Source organism: Sapajus apella, unplaced genomic scaffold, assembly GCF_009761245.1.
Source record: "Sapajus apella isolate SASKATOON/1434 unplaced genomic scaffold, GSC_monkey_1.0 scaffold333, whole genome shotgun sequence".
Taxonomy (NCBI): domain Eukaryota; kingdom Metazoa; phylum Chordata; class Mammalia; order Primates; family Cebidae; genus Sapajus; species Sapajus apella.
Genome location: NW_022437273.1, coordinates 68,627 through 96,252, shown reverse-complemented (window position 1 = coordinate 96,252; position 27,626 = coordinate 68,627). Strand labels below are relative to the sequence as shown.

The 27,626-nt window shown below is 40.6% G+C and overlaps 1 protein-coding gene across 1 annotated transcript in view; it reads left to right on the top strand.

Annotated features, from left to right (window-relative positions):
* The first annotated feature begins 1,337 nt into the window (after positions 1-1,337).
* LOC116545683 overlaps positions 1,338-27,626 on the top strand; it is a 50,627-nt gene continuing 24,338 nt past the window's right edge. The window contains exon 1 of the transcript XR_004266408.1: positions 1,338-1,666. The gene's annotated coding sequence lies outside the window, so the exon portion shown is untranslated. The remainder of the gene's footprint in view (positions 1,667-27,626) is intronic.

The following is a 27,626-nucleotide window of genomic DNA, read 5'->3' as shown; positions in this document are numbered from 1 at the left end:
GACACCCAAGCTGCACCTATTAGAAGTGTAAAGTTAGAAGTTTTCACGTAGGTATTCAGCCATAGAGCTGTCACCACTAGAGATAATAGACGTACTTGTCATCGGAACAGTTTCCTTGTACCCTTCAATACTGTCTCCCTCCTGCCTCTGATCCACAGGCAACCATGGATAAGCTTTTTGTAACTGTAGATTAGTTTTCATTTTCTAACTTATACATTATATAAATAGAATCATACAGTAGGTATTCTTTTTTCCTGGCTTTTTTCATTCAACGTGATTATTTTGAGATTCATCCATGGTGTTTTTGTGTCAGTAGTTCTTTTCCTTTTATTTGCTAAGTAATATCCTATTGTATGGATATACCAGATTCAGTTTTGCAATCATAATGAAGTGAGACTACCTTCTTTTTCCCTTCAGCGGGTCTCCTGATTCGCTGGTATTATTTGTAACCCTGAAAATGTGAGACAAGTCTCAGTTAATTTAGAAAGTTTATTTTGCCAAGTTTGAGGATGCACGCTCCTGAGACAGCCTCAGGAAGTCGTGATGACATGTGCCCAGGGTGGTCGGGATGCAGCTAAGTTTTACACCTTTTAGGGAGACGTGAGACATCAGCCAGCGTACATAAGAAGTACAATGGCTGTGTCCGGAAAGGCAGGACAACTTGAAGCAAAGACAGGAAGGAGACTTGAAGCTGGCAGGAGCTTCTGGGTCACAGATAGGTGAGAGAGAGGAATGCTTGCATTCTTTTGAAGTTTTCGATTAGCCTTTCCAAAGGAGGCAATTAGCTATGCATCTGTATCAGTGACAGGCAGGTTGTCCCTAAGCAGTTCCCAGCTTGGCTTTTCCCTTTAGCTTAGTGATTTAGGGGCCCCAAGATTTGTTTTCCTTTCACACACCTAAGAGACTAAAAACGTGAGTACATATACATACAGAGACACACTCCAAACTCTCTTCATAGAAGGGCTCCCTTGTTCTTGTATTCATCCCCCCTTCATCCTGTTCAGGGATGAGCTTCCTGGCTTTCATTTACCAGAGCAAGCTTGACAGTGTTGTGGATAGGAAGCAGGCCCACCCTTTCTATGTGTTGGTGTTCTGTGTGATTTTCTGGGGATGTGCGTATGTTGTTGAGCTTTATTTATTTATTTATTTATTTGGAGACGGAGTTTCACTCATGTTACCCAGGCTGGAGTGCAATGGCGCGATCTCGGCTCACCGCAACCTCCGCTTCCTGGGTTCAGGCAATTCTCCTGCCTCAGCCTCCTGAGTAGCTGGGATTACAGGCACGCACCACCATGCCCAGCTAATTTTTTGTATTTTTAGTAGAGACAGGGTTTCACCTTGTTGACCAGGATGGTCTCGATCTCTTGACCTCGTGATCTACCCGCCTCGGCCTCCCAAAGTGCTGGGATTACAGGCTTGAGCCACCGCGCCCGGCCAGAGCTTTATTTTTTATCTAGATTGTGTATATGTCAGAAGGTTGCCTAAAATAAACTGAAGCTTCATAGTTTAGCCTTTAGTTATGTTTCATAGTTTAGCAGTTATGGATTCAGTTAATCTAGTACCTCTGATTTCACAAGGGATTATAATAAATCTTTTCTCAGTTCACAGGAATTTTGTATAGTTGGTTAAGACAGAGATCAAAATGAGACAAACACTCATTCACGTGGTAAGTAGATGCTTTCCTTTAATCTCTGTGGTGTCTTGATTAAATCACTTGCTTTCTGCTTTTGTTTCTGTGCATTTGGAGAAGTTCACTGCTTTTTGGTTCCTGTGGATGATCTGAGAACACACTTGGGGATTCATGAGTTAATCACCCTCTGGTTGTTTTTAGCATCATGAGCTCACATGGAGTTTAAGGCTGTCTGGGCTCTCTGTGCTGTTACCTGGGGTTGTCTGAGGAGGAAAAGAAGCAGATTTGGTAGGATGATGAGACAGGTTAGTGTGCAAGTGCAGTAAAGAATTCCGTTTTGGATGTTTTTTGTTAGAGTTTTCTGCAGGGTGTTCTGTGTTCTAGGTAATTTGTAGATTTTTACACTGCTCTATAAGCTCTTTCCTCCACTGGTAGCTTTGAATTCTTCAGTATTTATGGGAGGTCATATTCTTGAATTAGATGTTCTGCATTACCTTACCAAAGATGACTCTACCAGTAGTGAAGCCAACAAGGAAAAAGATCTGCTGATCTGGGTATCTAAAAGATCACTTCATCTTGGTACTTACAGGACTGCCTCATTCTTTGTGATGGCTGTAGAGCATTCACGCCATCGACTGAATGTAACATGCTTTAGTAGTCCCCGCCACTTTTCCTGTTATATCAGCACTGAAGTACATAATACATTCATGCAAATACATCATCTCCCACATTTCCAAATTGTTCTCCGTTAACATTTTGCCGGTATATACTTCCACCAAGGTTTTAGTGTGTCTGTTTCCTTATACATTCAACAGTACAGAGTGCTATTGGAGTTTATCTGATTGGTGAAAGTGTTATTTTATTCTGATTTTTAACTTATATATCTCTTATTACAGAGTTTGGGCATCTTTTCATGTGAATGAGTCATTTGTAATTCTTTCTGAGAGCTCACTGTTCCTATATTCTACCTATTTTTCTGTTGTATGGTTACTGTTTTATTATTGATAGGTAGGAGCTTTAGCTATATTAAGCAAATTAGCTCTTGGCGATGTGACTTATACTGTTGCTTTTAAGTTTGTTGTTTGTCCTTTGACTTTGCTTACCATGTTTTGCCATGAGGGAATTTTTTATATTGATGTAATGGAATTACATCTAATTTTAAAAGTTGCTTTCAAATTTTGTGTTACACTCAAAACATTTCAGATAGTACATTTATCATATTCTGAATACCCGCCTCAGCCTCTCAAAGTGCTAGGATTACAGATCCAACAGTGGCTGGAGCCACTGCACCCAGCTACTCAAGGCAAATATTGAGTCAATGTCCTTGGCCATCCAAGGTTCCACCCTGGGTAGGGGAGCTCTGAGCGCTGGCGTCAGAGGGAGCACAGATTCTTGACTGAACTCTGGGATAGACACATTTCCTGATGGGCAGAGCGTTCCAAGGCTTCTCACTCATTTCTTCTACAACTCCAAGTCTTGGGATGCCTCAAACCCATACTCTACATGGGCCAGCCTTCATTGAGCAGCTAGTGTGGGACACACAGGCCAGGGTGGGCACGCAAGAGGAAGGAGACCCAGATTTTGCCTCAAGTAGATCACATTCAAGCAGGGACACAATTACTCCAGAGTGTGGCAGACTAAGAGACTAATGCCTCCGATTTTCTTCCTTCGTTTATTTCTCTCTCTCCGTCTCTCTCTTTCTTTCTTCTCTCTTTCTCTCTCTTAGTCTCCTCCCTCCCTCCCTCCCTGCCTCCTTCCCTCCTTCCTTCCTTCCTTCCTTCCTTCCTTCCTTCCTTCCTTCCTTCCTTCCTTTCTTTTTCATTCTCTCTCTCTCTGTTTCTCTGTTTCTCTTTCTTTTTTTTGAAACAGAGTTTCATTCTTGTTATCCAGGCTGGAGTGCAATGGCCTCTGGTGATCCACCCACCCAGGCCTCGCAAAGTGCTGGGATTATATGTGTGAGCCACTGTATCTTGCCACCTCCAATTTTCACAGAAGGAGGCACAGAGAAGTTTGGCACCCAACAGAAATGAGTTCAAATATCAGTTTCCCTGGTTCTTGGCTCAAGCTTTTCTGGTTCTCAGTGACTTCCTATGAAAGGGAATTAGAGGGGTCTGTGGTGACAAGCAAGATGATACTTACCTATAATCTCAGCAACTCAGGAGGTTGAGGTGGGACGATCAATTGTGGGCCTACCTGGGAAACATAGGTAGACCCCAACTCAAAAAAAAAAAAAAAAAAAAAAAAGCCGGGCATGGTGGCTCATGCCTGTAATCCTTGCACTTTGGAAGCCCAAGGCAGGTGGATCACTGGAGGTCAGGAGTTCGAGACCATCCTGGCCAACATGGTGAAACCCCATCCCTACTAAAAATTCAAAAATTAGCCAGGCATGGTGGTGCATGCCTGTAGTCTCAACTAAGATTTCTGTGTTTTAAGCCATTTGGTGTGTGGGACTTGGTTGCAGAATTTCCAAATGTCCCCTTCCACCTTTCTGAGAAAAATATGCTAATCTGTATGAGAAAGAAAGTCTCTCAGTGTTTGAGAGAAAGCAGTCAATTTCAGAGCTACAACTTCTCTGGCTGTCTCCTTAGCTGTGCTTTATTTCTCAGTGTTTTTAGTCCATTCCACTTTCTCTTCAATCCTCTCTGGCTCACAGTAGTAAACAGAAGCATAATTTATTAAAGTAAAATGAAATAATTATATCATGCTTCTTACCTGCAAGCACATGAGTTTTGATGCCTTTCAAGAGGAATATATTTGATGGGCAGGTGGTTGGTAATCATCCTACTCTGCCTCGTTTGGTGACATTTAAATAATCACACTCAAATCTGCAGTAACTACAGAGGAGCATTTCAAGTGAATTATTATTTATTTCATACTACAGTTTAATGATTAGGCATACAGATAAATAAGGGAACATTTTCATGACATCCATGAGATTGAATGCAGTGAACATCGAGAATGCAACTTGATTTCTAAAAATTCCTACAGTTACCAGTGAACAAAAAGAATACATCTGAATGGGGAAATTTTCAATTCTTTTCCATGTTCAGGTTGTCTGGCAGCTTATTTTTAGAGATGCCTAGGACACTGAAATAACCGATGATTCATAGGCAAATTCTTTTTTGACTTGGTAATTATGTCCACAAAAACTATAGAGTTAAAAAAAAATTAACCTGGACTACTAGAATATTTTCCCTGAAGATCTCTCAGTAGAATGGGGCAGACATTTTTATTTTAGTAATTATTTTTGTGGGTTCTATTAATATTCACCATGTTAAAAATTAATACTGAGAAATGCTTAAAATATGTATACAGTTATCTTAATATAATTTATATTTTGTTTCTATGAAAAATAATTTTCTTTTTCTTTTGAGACGGAGTTTCACTCATGTTAGCCAGGCTGGAGTGCAATGGCGCGATCTGGGCTCACCGCAACCTCCGCCTCCTAGGTTCAGGCAATTCTCCTGCCTCAGCCTCCTGAGTAGCTGGGATTACAGGCACGTGCCACCATGCCCAGCTAATTTTTTGTATTTTTAGTAGAGGCGGGGTTTCACCGTGTTGACCAGGATGGTCTCGATCTCTTGACCTCGTGATCCACCCGCCTCGGCCTCCCAAAGTGCTGTGATTATAGGCGTGAGCCACCACACCCAGCCAACTAATATTTTTATTATAATTTTAGTATAAATGTAAGGTGTACAACATGTTTTTGTATACATCTGCATGGTGAAGTGCTTATACTAGTCAAATACTTTAATAAATTACTACATTATCTTCCATAGTCACCTTTCCTTTTGACATGTATATATATGTGTGTGTGTGTGTGTGGTAAGAGTATCTAAAATTTATTTTTTTAACAAATTTCCAGTGTATAAAATGCAATATCATCAACTACGGTGCTTATACTGTATGCTAGTTCTTTACACTTATTCATCTTGTGTAAATAAAAAATTCCTACCCTTTGGCCTACATCTCCCATTTCTCCTGTACCTTTCCCCAACTACTATTCTACTCTGCTGCTTTGTGTTTATTTTTATGTTTTTAAGATTCCACATATAAGTGAGTTCATGTAGTATTTATCTTCCTATATCTAGCTTATTTTACTGAACATAATTCATCCATGTTGCTGAAAATGGCAGGATCTCCTTTTGTAAGGCCAGATAGTATTCTGTTGTATATGCATACCATGGTTTCTTTATCCCTTCCTCTATCAGTAGATGCTTAGGTCGTTTCCCTACCTTGGCTATTGAGAATAATTCTACAATGAGCATGGACACACAGATATCCTTATAAGGTGGTGGTTTCATTTCCTTTGGTGATATATCCAGAAGAGGGATTACTATGGTAATTCTACATGAGTTACTGTATGGTAGTTCTACGTTGAATTTCTTTTAGGAAGCTCCATGAAGTTTTCCAAAGGGGCTACCTAAATCTGCATTCGTACCAACAGCTTACAAATGTTTCCTTTTCTCTACACCCTCAGCACCACTTATCTTATGTTGAACCAGCCTTGCATCCCAGAGATGAAGCCAACTTAATGGTGATGGATAAACTTTTTGATGTGCTTCTGGATTCAGTTTGCCAATATTTTATTGAGGATTTTCACATTGATGTTCATCAGGGATGTTGTCCTGAAGTTTTGTGTTTTTTTGTTGTGTGTCTGCCACATTTTGGTATCAGGATGATGTTGGCCTCATAGAATGAGTTAGAAAGAAGTCTCTCCTTTTCAGTTGCTCGGAATAGTTTCAGTAGGAATGGTACAGGCGCCTCTTTGTACCTCTGGTAGAATTGGTCTGTGAATCTGTTTGGTCCTCCTTTTTTTTTTGTTTTTTTTTTTTTTTGGTTGGTAGGCTATTAATTACTGCCTCAATTTCAGAACTTGTTATTAGTCTATTCAGCAATTTGACTTTTTCCTGGTTTATTCTCGGGAGGGTGTATGTGTCCAGGAATTTATCCATTTCTTCTAGACTTTCTAGTTTATTGGCATAGAGGTAATATAGTATTCTCTGAGTTTGTATTTCTGTGGGATCAGTGGTGATATCTCTTTTAATAACTTTTTACTGTATCTGTTTGATTCTTCTCTCTTCTTTATTAGTGTAGCTAGGGTTTATCTATTTTGTTAATTTTTTCAAAAAACTAGCTCCTGGATTCATTGATTTTTTTGGAGCACTTTTATATCTCTATCTCCTTCAATTCTTGTCTGATCTTAGTTATTTCTTGTTTCCTGCTAGCTTTTGGATTTGTTTGCTCTTGCCTCTCTAGTTCTTTTAGCTGTGATGTTAGGTTGTCGATTTGAGATCTAACTTTCTTATGTGGGCATTTAGTGCTATAAATTTCCCTCTTAACACTACTTTAGCTGTATCCCAGAGATTCTGGTATGTTGTCTCCTTGTTCTTGTTGGTTTCAAAGAACTTCTTTATTTCTGCCTTAATTTCATCATTTACCCAGGAGTCATTCTGGAACAAGTTGTTCAATTTCCATGAAATTGTGTGGTTTTGAGTGAGTTTCTTAATCCTAAATTCTAATTTGATGGCACTGTGGTCTGAGAGACTGTTTATGATTTCAGTTCTTTTGCATTTGCTGAGGAGTGGTTTAATTCAATTATGTGGTTGATCTTAGAATAAGTGTCATGTGGCACTGAGAAGAATGTATATTCTGTTGATTTGGGGTAGAGAGTTCTGTAGACGTCTACTAGGTCCATGTGATCCAGAGCTGAGTTTAGTCCTGAATATCCTTGTTAATTTTCTTTCTCATTGATCTGTATAATCTTGATAGTGGGATGTTGAAGTCTCCCACTGTTATTGTCTGGGAGCCTAAGTGTATGTGTAGGTCTTAGGCTTAAGAATTTGTTTTATGAAACTAGGCGCTTCTGTTTTGGGTGCATATATATTCAGAATACTTAGCTATTCTTGTTGAATTGTTTCCTTTAGCATTAAGTAATGCCCTTCTTTGTCTTTTTGATCTGTGTTTAAAGTCTGTTTTGTCAGAGAGTAGGAATTGCAACCCCTACTTTTTTTGTTTGTTTTCGGCTTTCTATTTGCTTTGTAAATTTTCCTTCATCCCTTGGTTTAGAGCCTTTGTGTGTCTTTGCATGGAACATATCTCAAAATAATAAGAGCTATTTATGACAGACCTACAGTCAACATCATATTGAATGGACAAAAACTGGAAGCATTTCTTTTTTTTTTTTTTTTGAGACGGAATTTCGCTCTTGTTACCCAGGCTGGAGTGCAATGGCGCGATCTCGGCTCACCGCAACCTCCGCCTCCCGGGTTCAGGCAATTCTCCTGCCCCAGCCTCCTGAGTCGCTGGGATTACAGGCACGTGCCACCATGCCCAGCTAATTTTTTTTTGTATTTTTAGTAGAGACGGGGTTTCACCATGTTGACCAGGATGGTCTCGATCTCTTGACCTCGTGATCCACCCGCCTCGGCCTCCCAAAGTGCTGGGATTACAGGCTTGAGCCACCGCACCCGGCCCAGCATTTCTTTTGAAAACTGGTACAAGACAAGGATGCCCTCTCTTACCACTCCTATTCAACATAGTATTGGAAGTTCTGGCCAGGGCAATCAGGGAAGAGAAAGAAATAAATGGTATTTAAATAGGAAGAGAGGAAGTCAAGTTGTCTCTGTTTGCAGATGACATGATTTTATATTTAGAAAACCCCATTGTCTCAGCCCCAAAACTTCTTGATCTATAAACAACTTCCGCAGTCTCAGGATACAAAATCAATGTACAAAAATCACAAGCTTTCCTTTATACCAATGATAGGCAAGCAGAGAGCCAAATCTTGAATGAACGCCCATTCATAATTGCTACAAAGAGAATACCTAGGAATACAGCTCACTAGGGACGTGAAGGACCTCTTCAAGGACAACTACAAATGGCTGCTCAAGGAAATAAGAGAGGACACCAAACAAGGAAACATTCTATCCTCATGGATAGGAGAAATCAATATCATAAATATGCCATACTGCTGAAAGTAATTTTTGGATTCAATGCTATTCCCATCAAACTACCATAGATATTTTTCACAGGATTAGCAAAAAAAAACTATTTTAAATTTCATGTAGAATCAAAGAAGATCCTGTATAGTCAAGATAATCTTAAGCAAAAAGAACAAAGCTGGAGGCATCATGCTACCTGACTTGACACTGTACTGCAAGGCTACAGTAACCAAAAAAGCATGGTACTCTTGCCAGAATAGGCCCACCGACTCATGGAGAAGTGAGGCCTCAGAAATAACACCACACATCTACAACCATCTGATCTTTGACAGCCCTGACAAAAACAAGCAATGGGGAAAGGATCTCCTAATCAGTAAGTGGTTGCTACTTCAACTTTGTTTGTTAATGGTTTGTTGAACGTTTTTGTTGCTTCTTGATTGGATCTTACTAGGTTGTGTGTTGCTAGAAACTTATGTATTTTCTCTAGGTTATTTAATGTTGGCTTACGACTGTTTATAATAGTCCCTTATAATCCTTTTCATTTCTCAGGCATCTGCTGTAAGGTCTCCTCTCTAATCTGTTTATTTCTTTTCTTGTTTTTTCTTTTTTTTTTTTCTGAGACAGAGTCTCGCTTTGTTGCCCAAGTTGGAGTGCCGTGGCGCCATCTCGGCTCACTGCAACCTCCACCTCCCAGGCTGAGGCAGTTCTCCTGTCTCACCATCCTGAGTAGCTGGAACTACAGGGGTGCGCCACTACACCTGGCTAAGTATTTTTATTTTTAGTAGTGGTGGGGTTTCACCGTGTTAGCCAGGATTGTCTTGATCTCCTGACCTCATGATCGCCCACCTCCGCCTCCAAAGTGCTGGGATTACAGGCGTGAGCCACAGCGCCTGGCCTGTGATTTCATTTATTTGAATCTTCTGTCTGCCTTAGTTGGTGTAGCTAAGGATTTTTCACTTTTGTTTATTTTTGCAAAAAACAAAACAAAACAAAAAACCCCACTTCTTTATTTGATTGATATTTTTCCTATACTTTTTCTATTCTCATTTGATATATTTCTGCCCTGATCCTTATTGTTTCCTTCCTTCTGCCACGTTTGGGCTTAGTTTGTTCTTCTTTTTCTAGTTCCTTTTGGTGTAATGTTGAGGTGTTTGTGATCTTTGTTCTTTTAGATGTACAGGTTTATTGCCATAAACTTTGCTTTTACAGCTGCTTCTGCTGTGTCCCATAAGTTTTGGTATGCTTTGTTTCCATTTTTATCTCTATATATTTATAAACTTTCCTTATAATTTCTTATTTTTTTGGCACATTGGCTGTTCAGATGCATGTTTTTTGATTTCTTATATTTGAGAATATTCCAGGTCTTTTTTTCCTGTTATTAATTTCTACTTTTATACCATTATAGTCAGAAATGATTTTGATATATCTTTAATCTTAAATTTGTCAATCTTATTTTGTGATCTAATGTATGATCTGTCCTGGAGAATATTTCATGTGGGCTTGAGGAGAATATGTATCCTGTGAATGTTCTACATATTTCTCTTAGGTCCATTTGATTGAAAGTATAGGTGAACAAAAAAGTATAGGTGAAGTCCAACATTTTCTTATTAATTTTCTCCTGGATCATCTTCCTATTGCTGAAAGTGTGATATTGAAGTCTCCTTCAATTATTGTATTGCTGTCTATCTCTCCCTTCATATCTGTTAATATTTGCTTTATACATTTAGGTGCTCCGATGTTGGGTGGTGCATATGTATTTATGATTGTTATGTTTTCTTTTTTTACAGTTTTGAATATAAAGGCTATTTTATCTGATAAATAGCTACTCCTACTCTATTTTGATTTCCATTTGTATGGGAATTGTTTTATTTTCTTTTTTTACAGTTTTGAATATAAAGGCTATTTTATCTGGTAAACAGCTACACCTCTATTTTGATTTCCATTTGTATGGGATATCTATTTTCATCATTTCATTATCAGTCTACTTGTTTGTTTTCAAGTGAAATGAGTCTATTTTAGGCAGCTTGCAGTTGTGTCCATTTTGAATTTATGTAGCTGCTCTGTATATTTTATTAATTTTAGACCATTTACATTTAAAGTAATTATTGATTGGTGAAGATTTACTATAGATATTTTATTGTTGTCTGGATATTTTATAGATTATTCCTTTCTGTTCTTTTGCAGTCTTTCTTTGTAATTATGTAACTTTCTGTAGTAGTGTGCTTTGATTTTTTTTTTTCTCTATTTTGTATCTACTATAGATGTTAATCTTGGGGTTACCATGAGGCTTATGTGAAGCATCTCATAGTTATATCCAGCTTAACTTGACTCACATAGAAGAGGTGGAAATTTCTAAATGAAACTTACAACTGGGAGTTCAGGTGTTTAGGTTTTAGGAATCTTCAAGATTTATGAGATCTCTAGAGCTGTAGCTGCCACCGTAATGAGCTGCAAGGATTCATTTCTTGCCAAAGGGTAGCTAAATCACCTCTCTTACCGAACCCAACAGTGACTCAGACATTCAATGATTTCTCTGGTCATTCATTTACAAAAGATTCATTAAACTACTCGATGTGAGAAACTGCTCCATGGCTTAGTGATACCAGTGTAAACAAAGTGCATTTGCTCCATTGTAGCAGTTGTATGGTGGTAGAAAAGCTAAACATGGTATTGGAAGCTTTTCAGATTTAAAGCTGTGTGACCTTGGGCAAATCCAAACCTCTCTGATATTAGCATCTTCAACTATAAATTGGGATAATATCTGTCCCAGATAAATTGCCTTTAGATGATCAGATATGCTAATGTATGCTAATGCATGTGGGAGTACTTTTTAATGGGCATATTTTAAAATTTGCTTTTTTTTTTTTTTTTTTTTTTTTTTAAAACATAGACAACTGGTTAAATAGCATTTCTTCTCAAGTGTCCAACTTGGTAAAGAAACATGATGACCAGAATGTCAAAGGGTCGAGCATGTCTTATGTGTTTAAACCTAGATTCATCACTAGAACTGTTGCCAAAAGAAAGCACATTGACAGTAATGGATTTAAGATCTGTCAAAACACAAGTGATAGAAATTCATCTTCACATTTTTAATGCTCTTATTAGGAACTTTTATTTTTCCCAAATGAAACATGGTTTTACATCTTTATAGCTGTTCCAACTTTTAAAATTATCCAGCATGTTCCTGAATTTAACAGGTTTTAATTTCTAAGTTAGTCTCTACCTTTCCATGCATTGCAACCTGGAAGCAAATATGAAATCCATGAATACACAGTAATATTTTCAGCTATTTATTTGTTTACTGACTAACTTGTTCTCTTATTGGTAACATATTAAAGTAATATATTTAAAAATACTTGTACAGCTTGGCAAATGAATGAGTATGAATATATCTGACCCCAGGGATATTCTTACAAATGTCCAGTAGGATAGGAAGAAATACACTGACAGAAAAGTATGCTGGTATAATGTATCTGGTTATGATTTATTACAACCTTCTTGTCTGGATTAATTATTGTGTGAACAAATTTTAAAATGTCACATAAGTAATGCGTCATGATGAACCTGTATAATTAAAATGTGGTTTACCAGTTCCTTTTCTCAGATTATAAATTATTGACGTTGTGATTGTATTAGTGCAGCTTTGTTAATTTCATGATTAATGTCTGCTCAGAGGAATAGATTTGCTTATAATATTAATCAACCAAAAGATGGATGGTGAGAGTTCATTGCCATGGTTGACCTGATTTGTAAAAGGCTAATACAGTTATATGAGTTCAATGTTATGTTTATTTCTCTATTCTGTATCATCATCTAGTAGCTAAACAGATTGGAAGTCCCTTTTGGAGTCAGTGCTCACATAGACTCGCAAAGCTGAAAATCAGTCGTGCAGTGAGATTAAAATGGAGTGGTTAGGAGCATGAAAGTGGGGGGAAATATGTAAACAGAAAGAGTATGAAAGAGTGGAAACAGAGTTAGTCACGTGAAAGTAGCTCTGGAGGAAGGGTTCAGGAAGATACGGCATTTGCATAGGTCAGGTCCTGCCACTTCCCAGGGTTAGTCGATCTCATAGTTATCATATCCATGCCTAACTGACTGGGTTATATTGTATGTGTGTTTTTAAGTCATAAGAATTAAAGTATACATGGCCAACAGGTCTATGAAAAATATCGTCAGCGTCACTAATAATCAGGGTTGTCATCTTCCCCAGTTAGGAGAGCTATTATTAAAACTACCATAAATGCTTGCAAGGATGCTGAGAAAAGGGAACTCTTACATACTGTTGATGGGAGTGTAATTTAGTACAGCTATGAAGGTAAGCAGTATAGAGAGTTCTCAAACAACTAAAAATGAACTACCATACGATCCAGAAATCCCACTCCTGGGTATTTCTCCAAAGAAAAGGGAATCAGTATATCAAAGGGAGACCTGCAACCCCAGGTTTATTGCAGCACTGTTCACAATAGCTAGAATATCGAGCCAACCTCTGTGTCCGTCAACAGACGAATGGCAAAGAAAATGTGGTATGTATACTCAAGGGAATTCCGTTCAGTCATAAGAGAGAATAAAAATCTTTTCATTTGCAGCAACATGGATGAAACTGGAGGCCATTAAAGTAAGAGAAATAAGGCAGACCCTGACAAGTAACACATGATCTCACTCATACGTTGGAGCTAAAAAATGCTGACCTCATGAAGGCAGAGTGTAGACTGATGGTTACTAGAGACTGGGATGGGTTTATGTGTGTTGGAGGGGATAAAGAGAGGTTAGTCAATGGTTGGAAACATTAGTTAGTAGAAATAAATACCTGTGTTCGATAGCACAGTAGGGTGACTATAATTAACAATATGTATTTCAAAATAGCTAGAAGATTTGAAATGTTCCCAACACAAATAAATGATAAATATTTGAGGTGATGAATATCCTAAATACCTGATCAATAACTTGATTTGATCATTATACATTCCATGAATGTATCAAAGTATCGCATGTATGCAATAAAAATATACAAATATTATTAGTAAATAAATTACAAATAATTATGTATAATCAACAAAAATAAAAGATCAAGGAAAAGTAATCCTTTAAATTAAGCAGGGGAATCTTCCAGTGAGTTCCTTCAATGAACAGGAACGGCCTTTCCCTCATGCCTTTTAAAGCGTCAGCATCTTGCTAAGCTAAGTGGAAGTTTTGTATGTAAACACAGCACTGATTTGAATAATGTATTACCTTAAACGAAAACCAAACATTTCATAGTGATTGATTCAAATGCTGGAAAAAAAAAAAAAGAAACAGCAATGAGGCATTTTTGAGATACATTTCCTATTTTCTTATCTGATAAGATTTGCAAGAGTATTATCAGTGATCTCTACTTTTTTCTTCACCGAATAGACTAATGTTAGAACCTAACCCAGGAGTAAGCTGTGACTCCATTGCATTCTCCATTAAGAAGCAATAAAATTTACCCAGGCCAAGGAGTCCAAGGCAGAAACTGGACACTGCTAGATACTTCAGGACAAGGCAGCAGCTGCCTCGAGTCAGCAGATAGCTAATAAAGAGGCAGGCACATCCAGGTTGGTAGACAGGTTTCAGAGACAAATAACAGTGGGTAAGAAAGTACAGCTACTGGGATTTCAGGCTTAAAAACAGATTCCAGAGTTGAAGAGATGAGCAAATAAAGGGAGAAGAAAAGAAGAAAGAAAGCCTAGTAAATGGTATTACAATTTCATCGGAGTGTAGAAGCCACTTGATTTCTGATATATTGGATCAGTCTCAGGTTATATGCCAATTAAGTACATTTAACATTTTAGCCATTTCTTTGCTTCAAATACCCAAATATTTTATTCCATAATCAAATTTTATTTTCTTCTGTTTGTCTTAACATTGTTTGGCCGTGTTAAACATGTATTTATATTGGAGGAATCAAAGATGTCTTATATATTTAAAAATAATTTTGTATAGTACAGCTCTTGTTAGGGTATAAACACATTTGATTGAAGAATTTTCTTTGCTCTTAGATGACACTAAGAGAAAAAATACTGCAAAATTATAAAAAAATTATGGCGCAAGTAAAATAGCAATATTAACTTTTTGCTGTTAGTATGCCAGGGATACTTAAAATCTGTTGTAGATTGACTACTGCAGAAAACAGACTCAGATGGAAATGAGTGTGAATGATGTTTCTTAGGGAGTGGACTTGGGCTCAGCACTTGGGGTGTGGAAAAAGGAAAGAATTAGGGTTGGAAAGAGGAAGAATTGGGGCTGTGAAGCATCACAACAGCGACACAGCTGACTCCAAAGGGAGCCCTGAAGCTTGGGTAGCCTTGCAGAGTTGTTCCTCTTTGGGGAGACTAGCTGGTTGTTTATCCCCAGTACTTGGGTAGGGATTCACTGGAGAAGAAGTAATCTTTTTCAGTGAGGTCATACCCAGCTTGGGGTATATGTCCTTGAGTCTTGAAGGGAATAGGGCAGAGAGATCTGGGCACTGCAGTATTCATGACAATTCCTCCATATTTCTGTGGCCGTTTGTCTCATATAATTTCTCAGGGTGGCTCCCTTAGGACTCTGGTGGGACTTTCTTGTTGGTGAAACTTGTAAGGTTATAAGGGAAAAAGGTTAGTAGGACAAATTGCAGCCCCAGCTGCTACTGGGGAGGCAGAGCTCTAGGCTAAACTCTCTGATTCATTCTAGATCCCTTTACCTTAGTTCTTATAATGGTAGAAGGATGCTAACCTTGTGAGTAGCCCTCAGCTTCCTTCCTGTGGGGACGAAGTTCATGTTTACTTTTCTTAGGCTATGGCTATGGCTATGGCAATTAGGTGTTTATGATTAAAATTAGAGGATGGAATACTAATATGTACCAAGCACCTTGGTGTTAAGCTGATTGCTCACTTCTCAAATGTGGAATAGCAGCTTTCCTCCTGATGACTAGGCCATGTACATTTTCCGGGATGGCATTTATCCCTATTCTGTTTGTTGTTGTTGTTGGCCCTGGACACAAGGTGCTCAAAACGTTGAAGGGGCAGCTGTATTTTCTATCTGCTGGTGGAAGAGTTCTCTACACCTGTGGTGGCCAGAATTGTGGAAATGGGAAGCACGCATTCCCGAAGTGGGTTACTGGGGGTGATGGTTACAGGAGCCATTGTGGCTTCCATGCCTTAATTCTGAGACCCATGTATTTTTTTCTCTGGGAAATAGTGCATCAAATAACGGTCATTGATTTAGCATGCACATTGTATACTGGAGGATGGTGCCCCGTTGTTAATTGCTAATAATGTTTAGAAATTTTACAAATGTTTCTAAACATTATTAGAAATTAATGTCAATGCCACTCAGAGTTTGTGTGAACACTGCTCTGTGTACATATCGTCTAATGGAATAACGCCAGGAAAAACTCCCTGGAGCATAAACATCTTAAACTGAACTTGCTATTGTGTATCAAAGACTCTGCTAATGATGCAGCTTCCCAGTACAAACGATACATACCACTTGTCCTGAGCTTTTCAATCTGGGTTTGCTCTATAGTAGAATTAGAATTTAAAACACCATGTCAGCCAACTCAGTGAAGTTCAATTGTGAGTAGAATTTCTGCTTCTGAATTCTTATAGTTTAAATGATGGCCTGTGTGTTGTAAACTCTAGAAACAACTTTAAAAATGTGTGGGCAAAAAAATGTTTCTCTAATAGCTCTTGAAAGAATGCAGTCTCACTAAAGGGAATTAGACTAGGGGATATAGATTTAATTTCATTCACTTTGATTTAAAGCAAAATGTGGTAAGAAGTTGATAAATTTATGAACGGACACTAACCAGAATCCTCAACTTAATTTTTGCTGTTGCTGCTATACTCATATTTCATGAGAAGGATACAAAGAGTAGAAACTAGTTCACACTCCAGATTTATGTCCCTCCAAAAATCACCTTCCAGGGATGCATGAATCCTGTGCAGATTCAATCCAGTGTTCACATCCCATATTTACAATCCCTATGCAGAAGTAATGATGTCTAAAATAATGACTCAGAAATGTTATAAAATGTAAAATGATCAAAGGAAGATTCAGTAATGTTCTGGAGATTGTGCCTATTTAGTAAAGAAAATTTGCCCATATACTTAAAAAAATCACACACACACACAACTGAATAGACTGACAAGTGTTCTAAATTAACTCAGAGTTAATCCAATAATCAATTTCCAAAGCATTCTACTCACCTATGGTCTTACTCTGCTTGATTTAACCCATGCCTCACTTGGTGGCATCTATGTCCTCAGTAATTTAGGCAATTTTTTTGCAGTGCAAGGTTAGAGGTGTTCTGGTTCACACATGTGTGTGTCTTTCCACATGTCAGACTTCTGTTGAAGAAAAACTCATCCTAATTCTCTCAGTTCTGCAGAGAATTTCTAATAACAAAAGCCATGAGCTACATGGAGTTCCCAAGGAGACAGTTCTCGTTACCACTTCCCATTCACTCCGTAGTCAGAGCCATGGGCAACACAGACTCAATCCATTCGACAAGTCAGTCTATATTGCATATCATACATAATAGCATATTTAACAAATATATGAATATTATAGGTTAAATATTCCACAACAAACAAGGTAGCACTTAACATCAAGAGGAGAAAGAGGTAGGAGAAAGGGTAAATGAGCAAGTCCCAGTGGGAGAGAAGAAGACAAAAGGATTCCTGGTCTGGTCCATTGGTCTCTGAGGAAGGAGTCTTTGATGTGGAAGAGCCTTTAGAAGTGCATGCTAAGTGCTTATCATGGCTGACTGCAAGACTGGGTTAATTAAGGCAGCTGTTTGGAGAGGCTGAAGGTCTGCCTTTATATATAGTCACAGAGTCCTCTGGTGAGAATCTACAGTGGAAGAGTGTGCTCGTTATGTCCTTACCTGGTTGAATGCAGTCTTCACATTTTTATTTGTTTGTTAAGCAAAATAGCAAAACATCCTTGTTGGCAAAGTCCCATATGAAATATAAAATGCAGTATTTTTCTAAGATGGGGTTTAATGAAAGGGTGCTCTACACACCCCAACTTCTTAGTTTTGGGGTATTTCTGGATTTACTTCCTCAGAGTTTCCTCTGCTAGTTCTGGGGGACTTTTCAATTTCTGTTGCTACCTCGTTGCCAAATATTACTTCTTTCTAGAATTCATTAAAAAAGTATAATCCAGCAAAAATATAAAGATGTTTGTGTGTTTGGAAAGAAAAGTCGTATCACACAAGGAGTCAATGGAAATCTTCTTGGCCCAGTGTAATTTCCACCCTTCCTCTTGTGGCCATTCTTCAACCAAAACATTCTGGACTTCTGGTGAAGTGTCTCTCCCCACCGAGTGCAGTCCCTAGGTCTTAGAAGGGAGCGATTCCCTGAAGCTGATGATAATTTTTAGCTATCTCTTGGTCTCTTCTCCCTGTGTCCTGTTGAATTCTAATGAATAATATTCACATCACATTAAATTTTTATTTCTTATGAAATTGTTCTAAATTGCCATCTTGTCTCCCAGCCCTTGAAGAATAAATAGCCCTTGATCCTGCAGATCCAACAATCTTAATTCAGTTCAGCTGCTACATTTGATAGATGAGGAAACTAAAGCTCAGAGAAGGGAAGTGATTTACCGAAAAATATTGGAGCTATTTGGAAGCAGAACTGAATCCATAACTCTGGTCTTCCTCCTCTTAGGCCAATGCCCCTATCTACTTGTGTCACTTTTTGCTTCATTCCAGATTGGCAAGATTGTAATAATGAAAGATGACAGAGTTGCTTATGCACCTTATATTCTTGTCTATTATAACTATAAACCCAAATGTATGTTTCCCAGAATAGCTAATCATCTAGTAGAAGAAGATAGTGTGATTTCTTGTCCTGTAAATCATGAAAAAACACCTCCAGTACCTTCTCTTCATGTTTGCCATATTGTTTTTCAGGCTATAAGGAATTGGTCTCAGTGTAATTGTGTATAAACACTGCCCATTGGTCTCTCCTTATTAGTAGATGCTGACTAACATTACAAGGTAGTAATTGGTTATACTGTATCAGGAGAATAACAGCTTATAACAATATTATTTGCAATAAACTTCATACTTTCTTTTCCTATTCAGTGAGGAAATTGTTTGGCTTTATGGTTACACAGACAGTTCTTCTTTCATAGCTACGTTTATTTTGTCGTAAGGCAATCAGATGGCACAAAAGTATTAACAACTACAGGAAACCAACATCTAGCAAAGAAATTTGAAGATCGTGTTCACTCTGAATAAACGGGTACCTTTAAAAAAATTCTTCCAACTTTTAACTTCAAACAGAAAAGTTGAAAAAGAAGTGCCGTAAAGACACATGCGCCCTTTATTTAGATTCACAAATTAACATTTTCTGGGATCGGCTTTCTGTGTCTCCATGTCTCTGTTCCTCTTCACATACACACTCATTTTCTCTCTCTTACACACACGTACATTTACATGCACACACTCAGATTTTGGGGAGCTTTGAACTGCTTGAAAGCAAATTGCAGACATCAAGGTTATAAAAAATACTTAAGGGATTGTTCCCAAAATTAGCACATTCTTTTATATTACTACAATAACAATCACAAGACATTTGCTACTGATAATTAATATTATGTAGTATGCAGTCTAAATTTAAATGTCTCCACTTGCTCTCAAATATACTTTATATTAGTCAGGGATCTTATATTGGATTTTTTTGTCATGTTTCTTATTTTCATCAGTGTAGAATATTGCTTCCCCTCCACTGTTTTCCCTCATCTTTTACAACTCTGACATTTTTGAAGAGTCCAGACTAATTGTCTCATAGAATGTTTCTCAAACTGTTCTTCTGGATTAGACAAAATGTTTAGGCAACTATTATGTTTCCCATTGCATGGCATTGGGAAGTTTATAATGTCACTTTATCTCAATATTTGTGAAGCTACGTTTCATCTCTTCGATGTAAATTCCATACTTAATAAACATTTGATGGATAATAGAGATATATGAATGTCCTTTTCCTAACAATATGTTAGTGTATAGTGTTAGGAGTAATTTCATGCCAGAATCTCATATTACCTTGGTGGTATTTGGAAAACAGTGATTTTACAATTCAGACATTTTTCCAGATCAGGGGCCAGTAGATTTTTCCAGTGAAGAGCCACATTCTAAGTATTTTAGGCTTTGTGGGCCACATATGGTCTCTGTTACATATTCTATTTCTTCTTTAGCTGTGTAAAAATTATTAGCTCATGGACGGCAGAAAAGTGGTCTGCAGCAGGATTTGGGCCCTGAGTAGTAGTTTGTCAAAGTCCTGCTCTGTGTTATAAAGAAGAGCTTTCCTTTTCCTTGTAACACCTGTGTGTGTGTGTGTGTGTGTCAGAGGGAGAGAATGAGATTCTTTAATAACTTTATTTCTTTTATAGAGTTGATCTCTTTAAGCTTTATGTTTTTTAAATAAATACTCTTTGGATTTAAGTTTGGTAAATAACACTGTCTTAAGAAAATTTCAATTTCATCTTCTTCTATGCTTTCTAATACAATAGCCACTATTGTATTAGCCACTACAATAGCTGCATGAGACCATTCAAATTGAAACTAGTTATAATGAAATTATAATTAGAAATTAAATAAATTAATAATTAGAACAAATTTAGTTTCTCAGTCACATGAGCCACATTTAAGTGTACAAGTATTCACTCAACACACGTAGCTAGTGGCTACCTATTGAACAGTACAGATGTAGGACATTTTTGCGATTTAGAAGTTGAATTGGATAGTAATAAATGCAGATTTCAAATGTATTTGCACAGAGTTGTGCAAAATAGTCCCTCATAATTAGAGTTAACTTATAATTTTTTTCTTGTCTTTTTTTGCTTTTATGCTTATTTCCCTTCTTACTAATTTGTCTATTTCCTTTTTTTAAGGTACCAAAGTATTTATTATATCTACTATTTTTCTGTTTTTATCTCACATTTTTCTTTCCTTATGCTTTCTTTTGATTTAGTTTATCAGTCTTTTTTTTTTTAAACTTTTATTTTAGGTTCAGAGGTACCTGTGCAGGTTTATTATATAAGTGTCACTGGGGATTGTTGTATGGATTATTTAGTCACCTATGTGGTAGGCACTGTACCTCATAGGTAGTTTTTCAGTCCTGACCCTCCTCTTTCCATCATCCTCAAATAAGTCCCAGTGTCTGTTGTGTCCATGTGTACTCAATGTTGAGTTTCTACTTGTGAGAACATGTAGTATGTGGTTTTCTGTTCCTCTGTTGGTTTATGTAAGATAATGGTTTTTACCTTCATGGATGTTGCTGCAAAGGACATGACCTCATTCTGTTTTATGGCTCCATCATATTCCATGATGTATATGTACCACATTTTCTTTATCAGTCTACCATCCATGGGCATTTATGTTGGTTTCATGTATTTGCTATTGAGAATCATGCTGCAATGAGCATATGCGTGCATGTATCTTTTTCTTTTCTCTGTTATCTTCCTTTCATCTCTCCCGCACTCCCTCTCTTCTTTCCTTCCTTCCTTCCTCTTTTTTTCTCTCTCTCTTCCTTTCTTTCTCTATCTTCCTTCCTTTCTTTCTCTCTCTCTTCCTTTCTTTGTTTCTCTTTCTCTTTCTTTACTTTCTTTTTCTTCCTCCCCCCCTCCTTTCTTCCTTCCCTTCTTTCCTCCCTTCCTTCCTCCTTTCCTCCCTCCCTCCCTCCTTCTCTCTGCTTATGTCACCCCGACTGGAGTGCAGTGGCACCATTTTGCCTCATTGCAAGCTCCACATCCCAGGTTCGAATGATTCTCCTTTATTAGCATCCCAAGTATCTGGGACCACAAGCACCCACCAACAGATCTAGCTAATTTTGGTATTTTTTATTAGAGGCTGGGTTTCTCCATGTTGCTCAGGTTATCAGGCTGGTCTTGAACTCCTGACCTAAGGTTATCTGCCCACCTCGGCCTCCCAAAGTGCTGAGATTACAGGTGTGAGCCACTGCACCCGGCCCTCACCACTCCCTTTTGTATCTCCCAACTCACACCTTGCCCATGCCACTCATGCACACCCCCTGCCTTTCCCCGTGGTCATTTGTGAGTCTTGCACTAATGGCCTTCAGTCCAGAGACCAGACATCAGACAGCAATCTGGACCTCTTTCCTGATGGAAGATGAGACCTCCAGAAGAGGAAAATGCCTGCTGTGGAGCCTGCAGGCTGACCACAGTGACTCTCCAGGCAAACAGCTAGAACTGAACTGAGTAAAATCTCCAGCCAGAAAGAAAACTTCCCAGTCAACTCTTCCCTAAATCCATTTTACAGATTGAAACACTAAGGCTCAGAGGAGAGGAGACAGAACAGGCCTTGGAACCATAGTCTTCTGGCTCCAAAGCCAAGTTCTGTCCACCCAGCCAGGCTCTATCCTTCCTTCTATAAATGTTTATAACAGGATGTGCTGGGCACTCTTGTTAGTCCCTTTTACATATCACTCAGTCTGCTTTTCCCATTCGTTTGACAAGTATTTATTGAGCTCCTACTATGTGTAGGAGCTGGACTCGATACTAGGGACATCTTGGTAAAAAACTCAGGCAAAGTCTACCCAGCTGGGGTTCTAACAAGACAAAGAGAGGGTTGGTGCCATGGGTAAGGCTGTGAAGGCATGAATGAAATGGTGGGGTCAGACAGGAAGGGTGGTCAGGGATGCTCTCTGCATGGAAGGGGCATCTTCTTGGCTTTGAGACCCAAATGCCAAAATACCTGTGAGCAGCAGGCCATGCCCACTCAGTAACAGAGCTGAGCCACAACCCTCCATAGATGCCAAACCAAACGCCAGATCATGCCAGCAATGAGGGACAAAGACCATGGCGTAGAAGGTTCTTGCCACCTGAGCTCACAGGGAATTTTTATTATGCTTCTTTTATTACTATTATTGTGGGGTTGGGGGTCCTTAGTGCACAAGATACACTCTAGGAACCATAAGTCAAGATCTAGGCTGCAATCCCTGCTCTGCCCTTGCTGTGTGACCTCGGGCTGCTATCACCACCTCTCAGAGCCTCAGCTTCCTTCCCCTTCTGTAAAATGGAGAGTCTAATAATACCCACCTGGCAAGGGGATCCAGGAAAGTCAGTGAGCTCCTTCATGTAAGGAGCTGATGTCTGCACGTGGCCCCAGGTCAGAGATTTGTAATGGAGATTGAAATTACTGATAAGTGGTCAGGCATGTTCGCTCACACCCATAATCCCAGCACTTTGGGAGGCTGAGGCAGGTGGGCCACCTGAGGTCAGGAGTTTAAGGCCAGCCTGGCCAACGTGGTGAAACCCCATCACTACTAAAAATACAAAAATTAGTCGGACTTGGGGTGTGTCCCAGCTACTTGGGAGGCTGAGGCAGGAGAATCGCTGAAACCCGAGAGATGGAGGTTGCAGTGAGCAGAGATCATGCCACTGCACTCCAGCCTGGGCAACAAGAGTGAAACTTTGTCTCAATAGGGCAAGCAAGCGAGCACTTACTGATAAGCTTACAGATTGTCAGAGGCACACAAGGGACTCAGGGGGGGACCACACCTATCCTGTCACACACAGAGAGAGGAGCAGTCTACCTACCCTAGACCACACTGCAACTGGCTGTCAGCAGCTGCATAGCCCCAGCCTCTCCATTATGGCCCAGGGCTTCTGACCTGCCCTGGAGGGGCCCTTGTGCCTCCCCTTACCACCTCCCTTCCCTTCCTCACTTTAGTTCTTCTCTGTGCCTGGTTTATGGCCTAAGGCTGGGGATCTTATGAGTTTGAGGCAGCCTGAGCCTCTGTCTGTGCTTTCACCCAGAGCCAGAGCACCAGGCCCCATGCATATCAGCTGTGATTCTCCACCGGTTCAAAACCACCTAAGGGCTGGCTGGTTCTGCGTGTGGAAGAGGGGGTGCTGTTCTTTCTCCAGGTTGACAACATGATAGATTGAAAAACACATGGGAGGCTCGGTGCAGTGGCTCAGGCCTGTAATTTCAGCACTTTGGGAGGCTGAGGCCAGTGGATCACCTGAGGTAGGAGTTTAAAACCAGCCTGGCCAACATGGTGAAATCCCATCTCCTAAACATACAAAAATTAGCTGGGCGTGGTGGCATTTGCCTGTAATCCCAGCTACTCAGGAGGCTGAGGTGAGAGAATCACTTGAACCCAGGAAGCAGAGGTTGCAGTAAGCCAAGATCTCACCACTCCACTGCAGCCTGGGTGACAGAGTGAGACATCATCTCAAAAAAAAAAGAAAAGTGCATGAGCTTTGGAGGCAGAGAGACGGAATTGAATCCCAGCTTTTACTTCTCAGCTGTGTGCCCTTGGAAAAGTGCACTTCTCTGAGCTTCAGTTTTCTCATCTGTGAAATGGGAACAACATTTGGCTTGCCAGCGGTCTTAGGATGACTGGGAAGTGTCTGGCACGTAATAGGTGCTCAACGTGTGTGCTTTCCCATGGCCATCTAAGAGTCCTCAGGGCTGCCCTCCTGCCCTTCCCTCACAACTCCTGTGACTGCCTCTTAAGTGGGTCCTCAGGGTGATAAGGAGGCACAGGTGAGGGAGCCAGGCTGGATCCACACCCACCCATGCCCATTGTTAGGAAAACAAGCTTTTATTGCCTGACCCTGCTGCTGGTGGCTGAGAGTATAAAATGGGGCCCAGAGCCAGCCTCTCCCTTCCTCTAAGGCACACCAAGACAATAGTGTTTAAAAGGAAAGGAGGCAGTGGCATGGAGACTCCAGAGACTGAGCTGTTCCTTTGGCAAGAAGGAAGGCAGTGGGGCCACTGCTGAGGGCCATCTGGCAGGTGTTCCATTCTACCTTCCTTATGGGACTCAGCCTCTTCATCAGTGGTGTCTTCAGGTTCACTGTCCCCAAGCTGCTTAGGTGAGTCCATCTTCAGGAGGCTGGTGGTCTCTTAATGGCATCCCTCCAGAGTCGGGGCCTTCACCTCTCATGCCTCTGCCTATAGATCTGGTGCTCGGGACACTGGAGGGTGGGTGAGAAGGATACTGAAAAAGTGAAATGATTAATGAGAAAGTGACTCTCCCCCACAAGGGCAAATAAGCAAGCTCTTACCTGACTGTATAAATTAGTTTTGTAAAATGCCCCAAAAGTGAGTGGCTTAAAATTATAAGCATTCATTTATTTAGTTTATGGTAATGTGGGTCAGTAATGTGGACTGGGATCAGATGGGTGGTTCTTCTTGGCTGGGTTTTCTAATGTGCCTGCAGCTGTGTGTCTGAAGCTGGGATGGCTTTCTGTTCCACGTGGGTTCCCGTCCTTCAAAAAGCTAGCTCAGACTTGTTCACATGGCTGCTTGGGAGGGTTCTAAGCAAAAGGCCAAAAGCCACATTTTCTCTTGAGGCTCACAGCTGGCACAGCTTTACCTCTGGTCTACTCTGTTGGTCAAAGGTGGTTTTGTGGCCAGCCCAGATTCAAGTGGTGTCTGCTCAGCTGCCGTAACAGAGCATCACAGACTGAGTACCTTCAATGACAGAAATGTATTTTCCTCATGCTTCTGGAAGCTGGAAGTTCCAGATCAGGTAACTGCAAGTTGGTTTCATCTGAAGCCTGTGCATTTGGCCACCTCCTCCCTGTGTCCTCATGTGGTCTTTCCTCTGTGTCCACCCTGGCGTCTCCCTGTGTGTCTACATTTTCTCCTTTTATCAGGACTCCAGACTAGGTGAGGGCCCAGCCTAATGACCTCATTTTAACTTTATTGCCTCTTTAAAGGCCCTATTTCCAAATACAGTCACATTCAGAGGTACCGGGCGTTGGGGCTTCAACATACAAATTTTGTGAGGACACAATTTAGCCCATAACAAAGGGGGAGAAAAACACCATCTCTTGATCTTGAGGAGCTGCAGTCAGATTGAAAAGAAGCATGGACAGTGGGGGAAATAACCGAGATCATGATTGTGAAAAAGTCAACCACGCCGACTGATCCTCCACACCTGGCCTGGTTTGGGCAAAGGCAACACACCTGGGCACCTCCTCTCACCAGCTGTACCTTCTCCCTCCTTCCCCTGCAAGCCTTTTCCTGGGGTTTATTGGTGATCTCAAGTCTCCAGCCTGGAAGGGCTACCTCCTCGTGGTGCTGATATTCCTCTCGGCCTGCCTGCAAATGCTGTTTAAGCAACAGAACACGTACCGGCTCAAGGTGCTGCAGATGAGGCTGCAGTCGGCCGTCACTGGCCTGGTGTACAGAAAGGTGAGCCCCGGGGGATAAGTGCATGTCTTCCCAGCAGGGAAAAGGAACATAACTGAACTGGTTGGTAGTAATGCTATCAGCAGCTGAGAAGTCTTTCAGTCCTTACTTATTAGAGTCACTCACGATATATTCTCACTTCCTTTGTTATTTCCCTTTATTTGTATATATTCATTTTTTTGAGACAAAGTCTCCACTCATCGTGACCTGTTAAGAGTGCTGGGATTACAAGTGTGAGCCACCTCGCCTGGCCTCCCTTCCTCCTTAAGTCTGAGTCATATTCTGCTGTGCAGATGGATCACACTCTGTTTATCTTTTCATCTGATGGTGTACCTGTCAGTTGATTTTGCCTTTTGGCTGTTGTGAATAGCGCTGTTGTGAGCACAGGTGTGCAAATACCTCTCTGAGTTCCTGCTTCCTATTCTTTTGGGTTGGATGGCAGTGGCTTTGTTAGAGCAAATGGTAATGCTGTGTGCAAGTGTTTTGAGGGACCACCGTTTGTAAAGTGCTTTGTTGTTGTTGTTGTTGTTGAGATGGAGTCTCACTGTGTCACCCAGGCTGGAGTGCAGTGGCATGATCTGGCCTCACTGCAATCTCTTCCTCCCAGGTTCAAGCCATTCTTGTGCCACTGCCTCCTGAGCAGCTGAGATTACAGGTGTCTGCCACCACACCTGGCTCATTTTTGTATTTTTAGTAGAGACAGGGTTTCACAATGTTGGCCAGGCTGGTCTCGAACTCCTGGCCTCAGGTGATCCTCCCACCTCGGCCTCCCAGAGTGCTGGGATTACAGGTGTGAGCCACCTCACCTGGCTCTTGTAAAGTGTTTTAATCACCCTGTTTTACTGTTCGTCAGCTGGGGTTATCATTCTCAGCCTCTGCTTCTGCTAAGGGACTCCCCGTAGGCAGCCCAGTCCCCGCCTCTGTCCAGGAGACAGCATACCTGGAAGTGAAGTTGGGTTGATCCTGCCTCAGTGCTGTTTTAGGTAAATATCCTGTGGGGTCAGGAGAGAAAATCCCAAGTGCACCTGTGGAACACCATGGGCATCCCTCAACTCAGGACTGTGGGAGAGATAGGATGTTGGAGGAGAGGTGAACCTGGAAGCCGCTAGCCCCACTCTGTCCCCTGCCCTGACTTTTTTTTTTTTTTTTTTTTTTTGAGATGGAGTCTTGCTCTGTCACCCAGGCCTGGAGTGCAGTGATGCAATCTTGGCTCACTGCAACCTCCGCCTCCCAGGTTCAAGAGATTTTCCTGTCTCATCTACCTGAGTAGCTGGGACTACAGGTGAGTGCTACCACAGCTGGCTATTTTTGCATTTTTAGTAGAGCTGGGGTTTCACCATGTTGGCCAGGCTGGTCTCCAACTCCTGACCCCGTTCCCTAAAGGAAAGGGCAAGGAGGCGGGAAGGTGGAAGGGAACTTCCTGGTGCTGCAGCCTGAATCTCCACTTGTGCTGCTGTCTTCCCCACTAGACTCTGTACTTCCAGAAGGGTCTGGAGATGGGCACAACGCCAGCCCCTCCCTTCTCTCCAGAAGTATTCCCCAACCCTGACATTCACAGTAATTGCTGCTTTCTGTTCCTCTCTTTTTTTTTGAGGCAGGTTCTTGCTCAGTCACCCAGGCTGGAGTGCGTGGTGTGATCATGGCTCACTGCAGCCTTGACCTCTTGGGCTCAGGTGATCATCTCCCCTCAGCCCCCTGAGTAGCAGGGACTATAGGCGTGCACCACCATTCCCGGCTAATTAAAAAAAATTTTTTTGCGGAAGGATCTCTTGAACCCAGGAGGCGGAGGTTGCAGTGAGCCGAGATTGTGCCACTGCACTCCAGCCTGGCGACAGAGCAAGACTCCGTCTCAAAAAAACAAAAAAACAAAAAA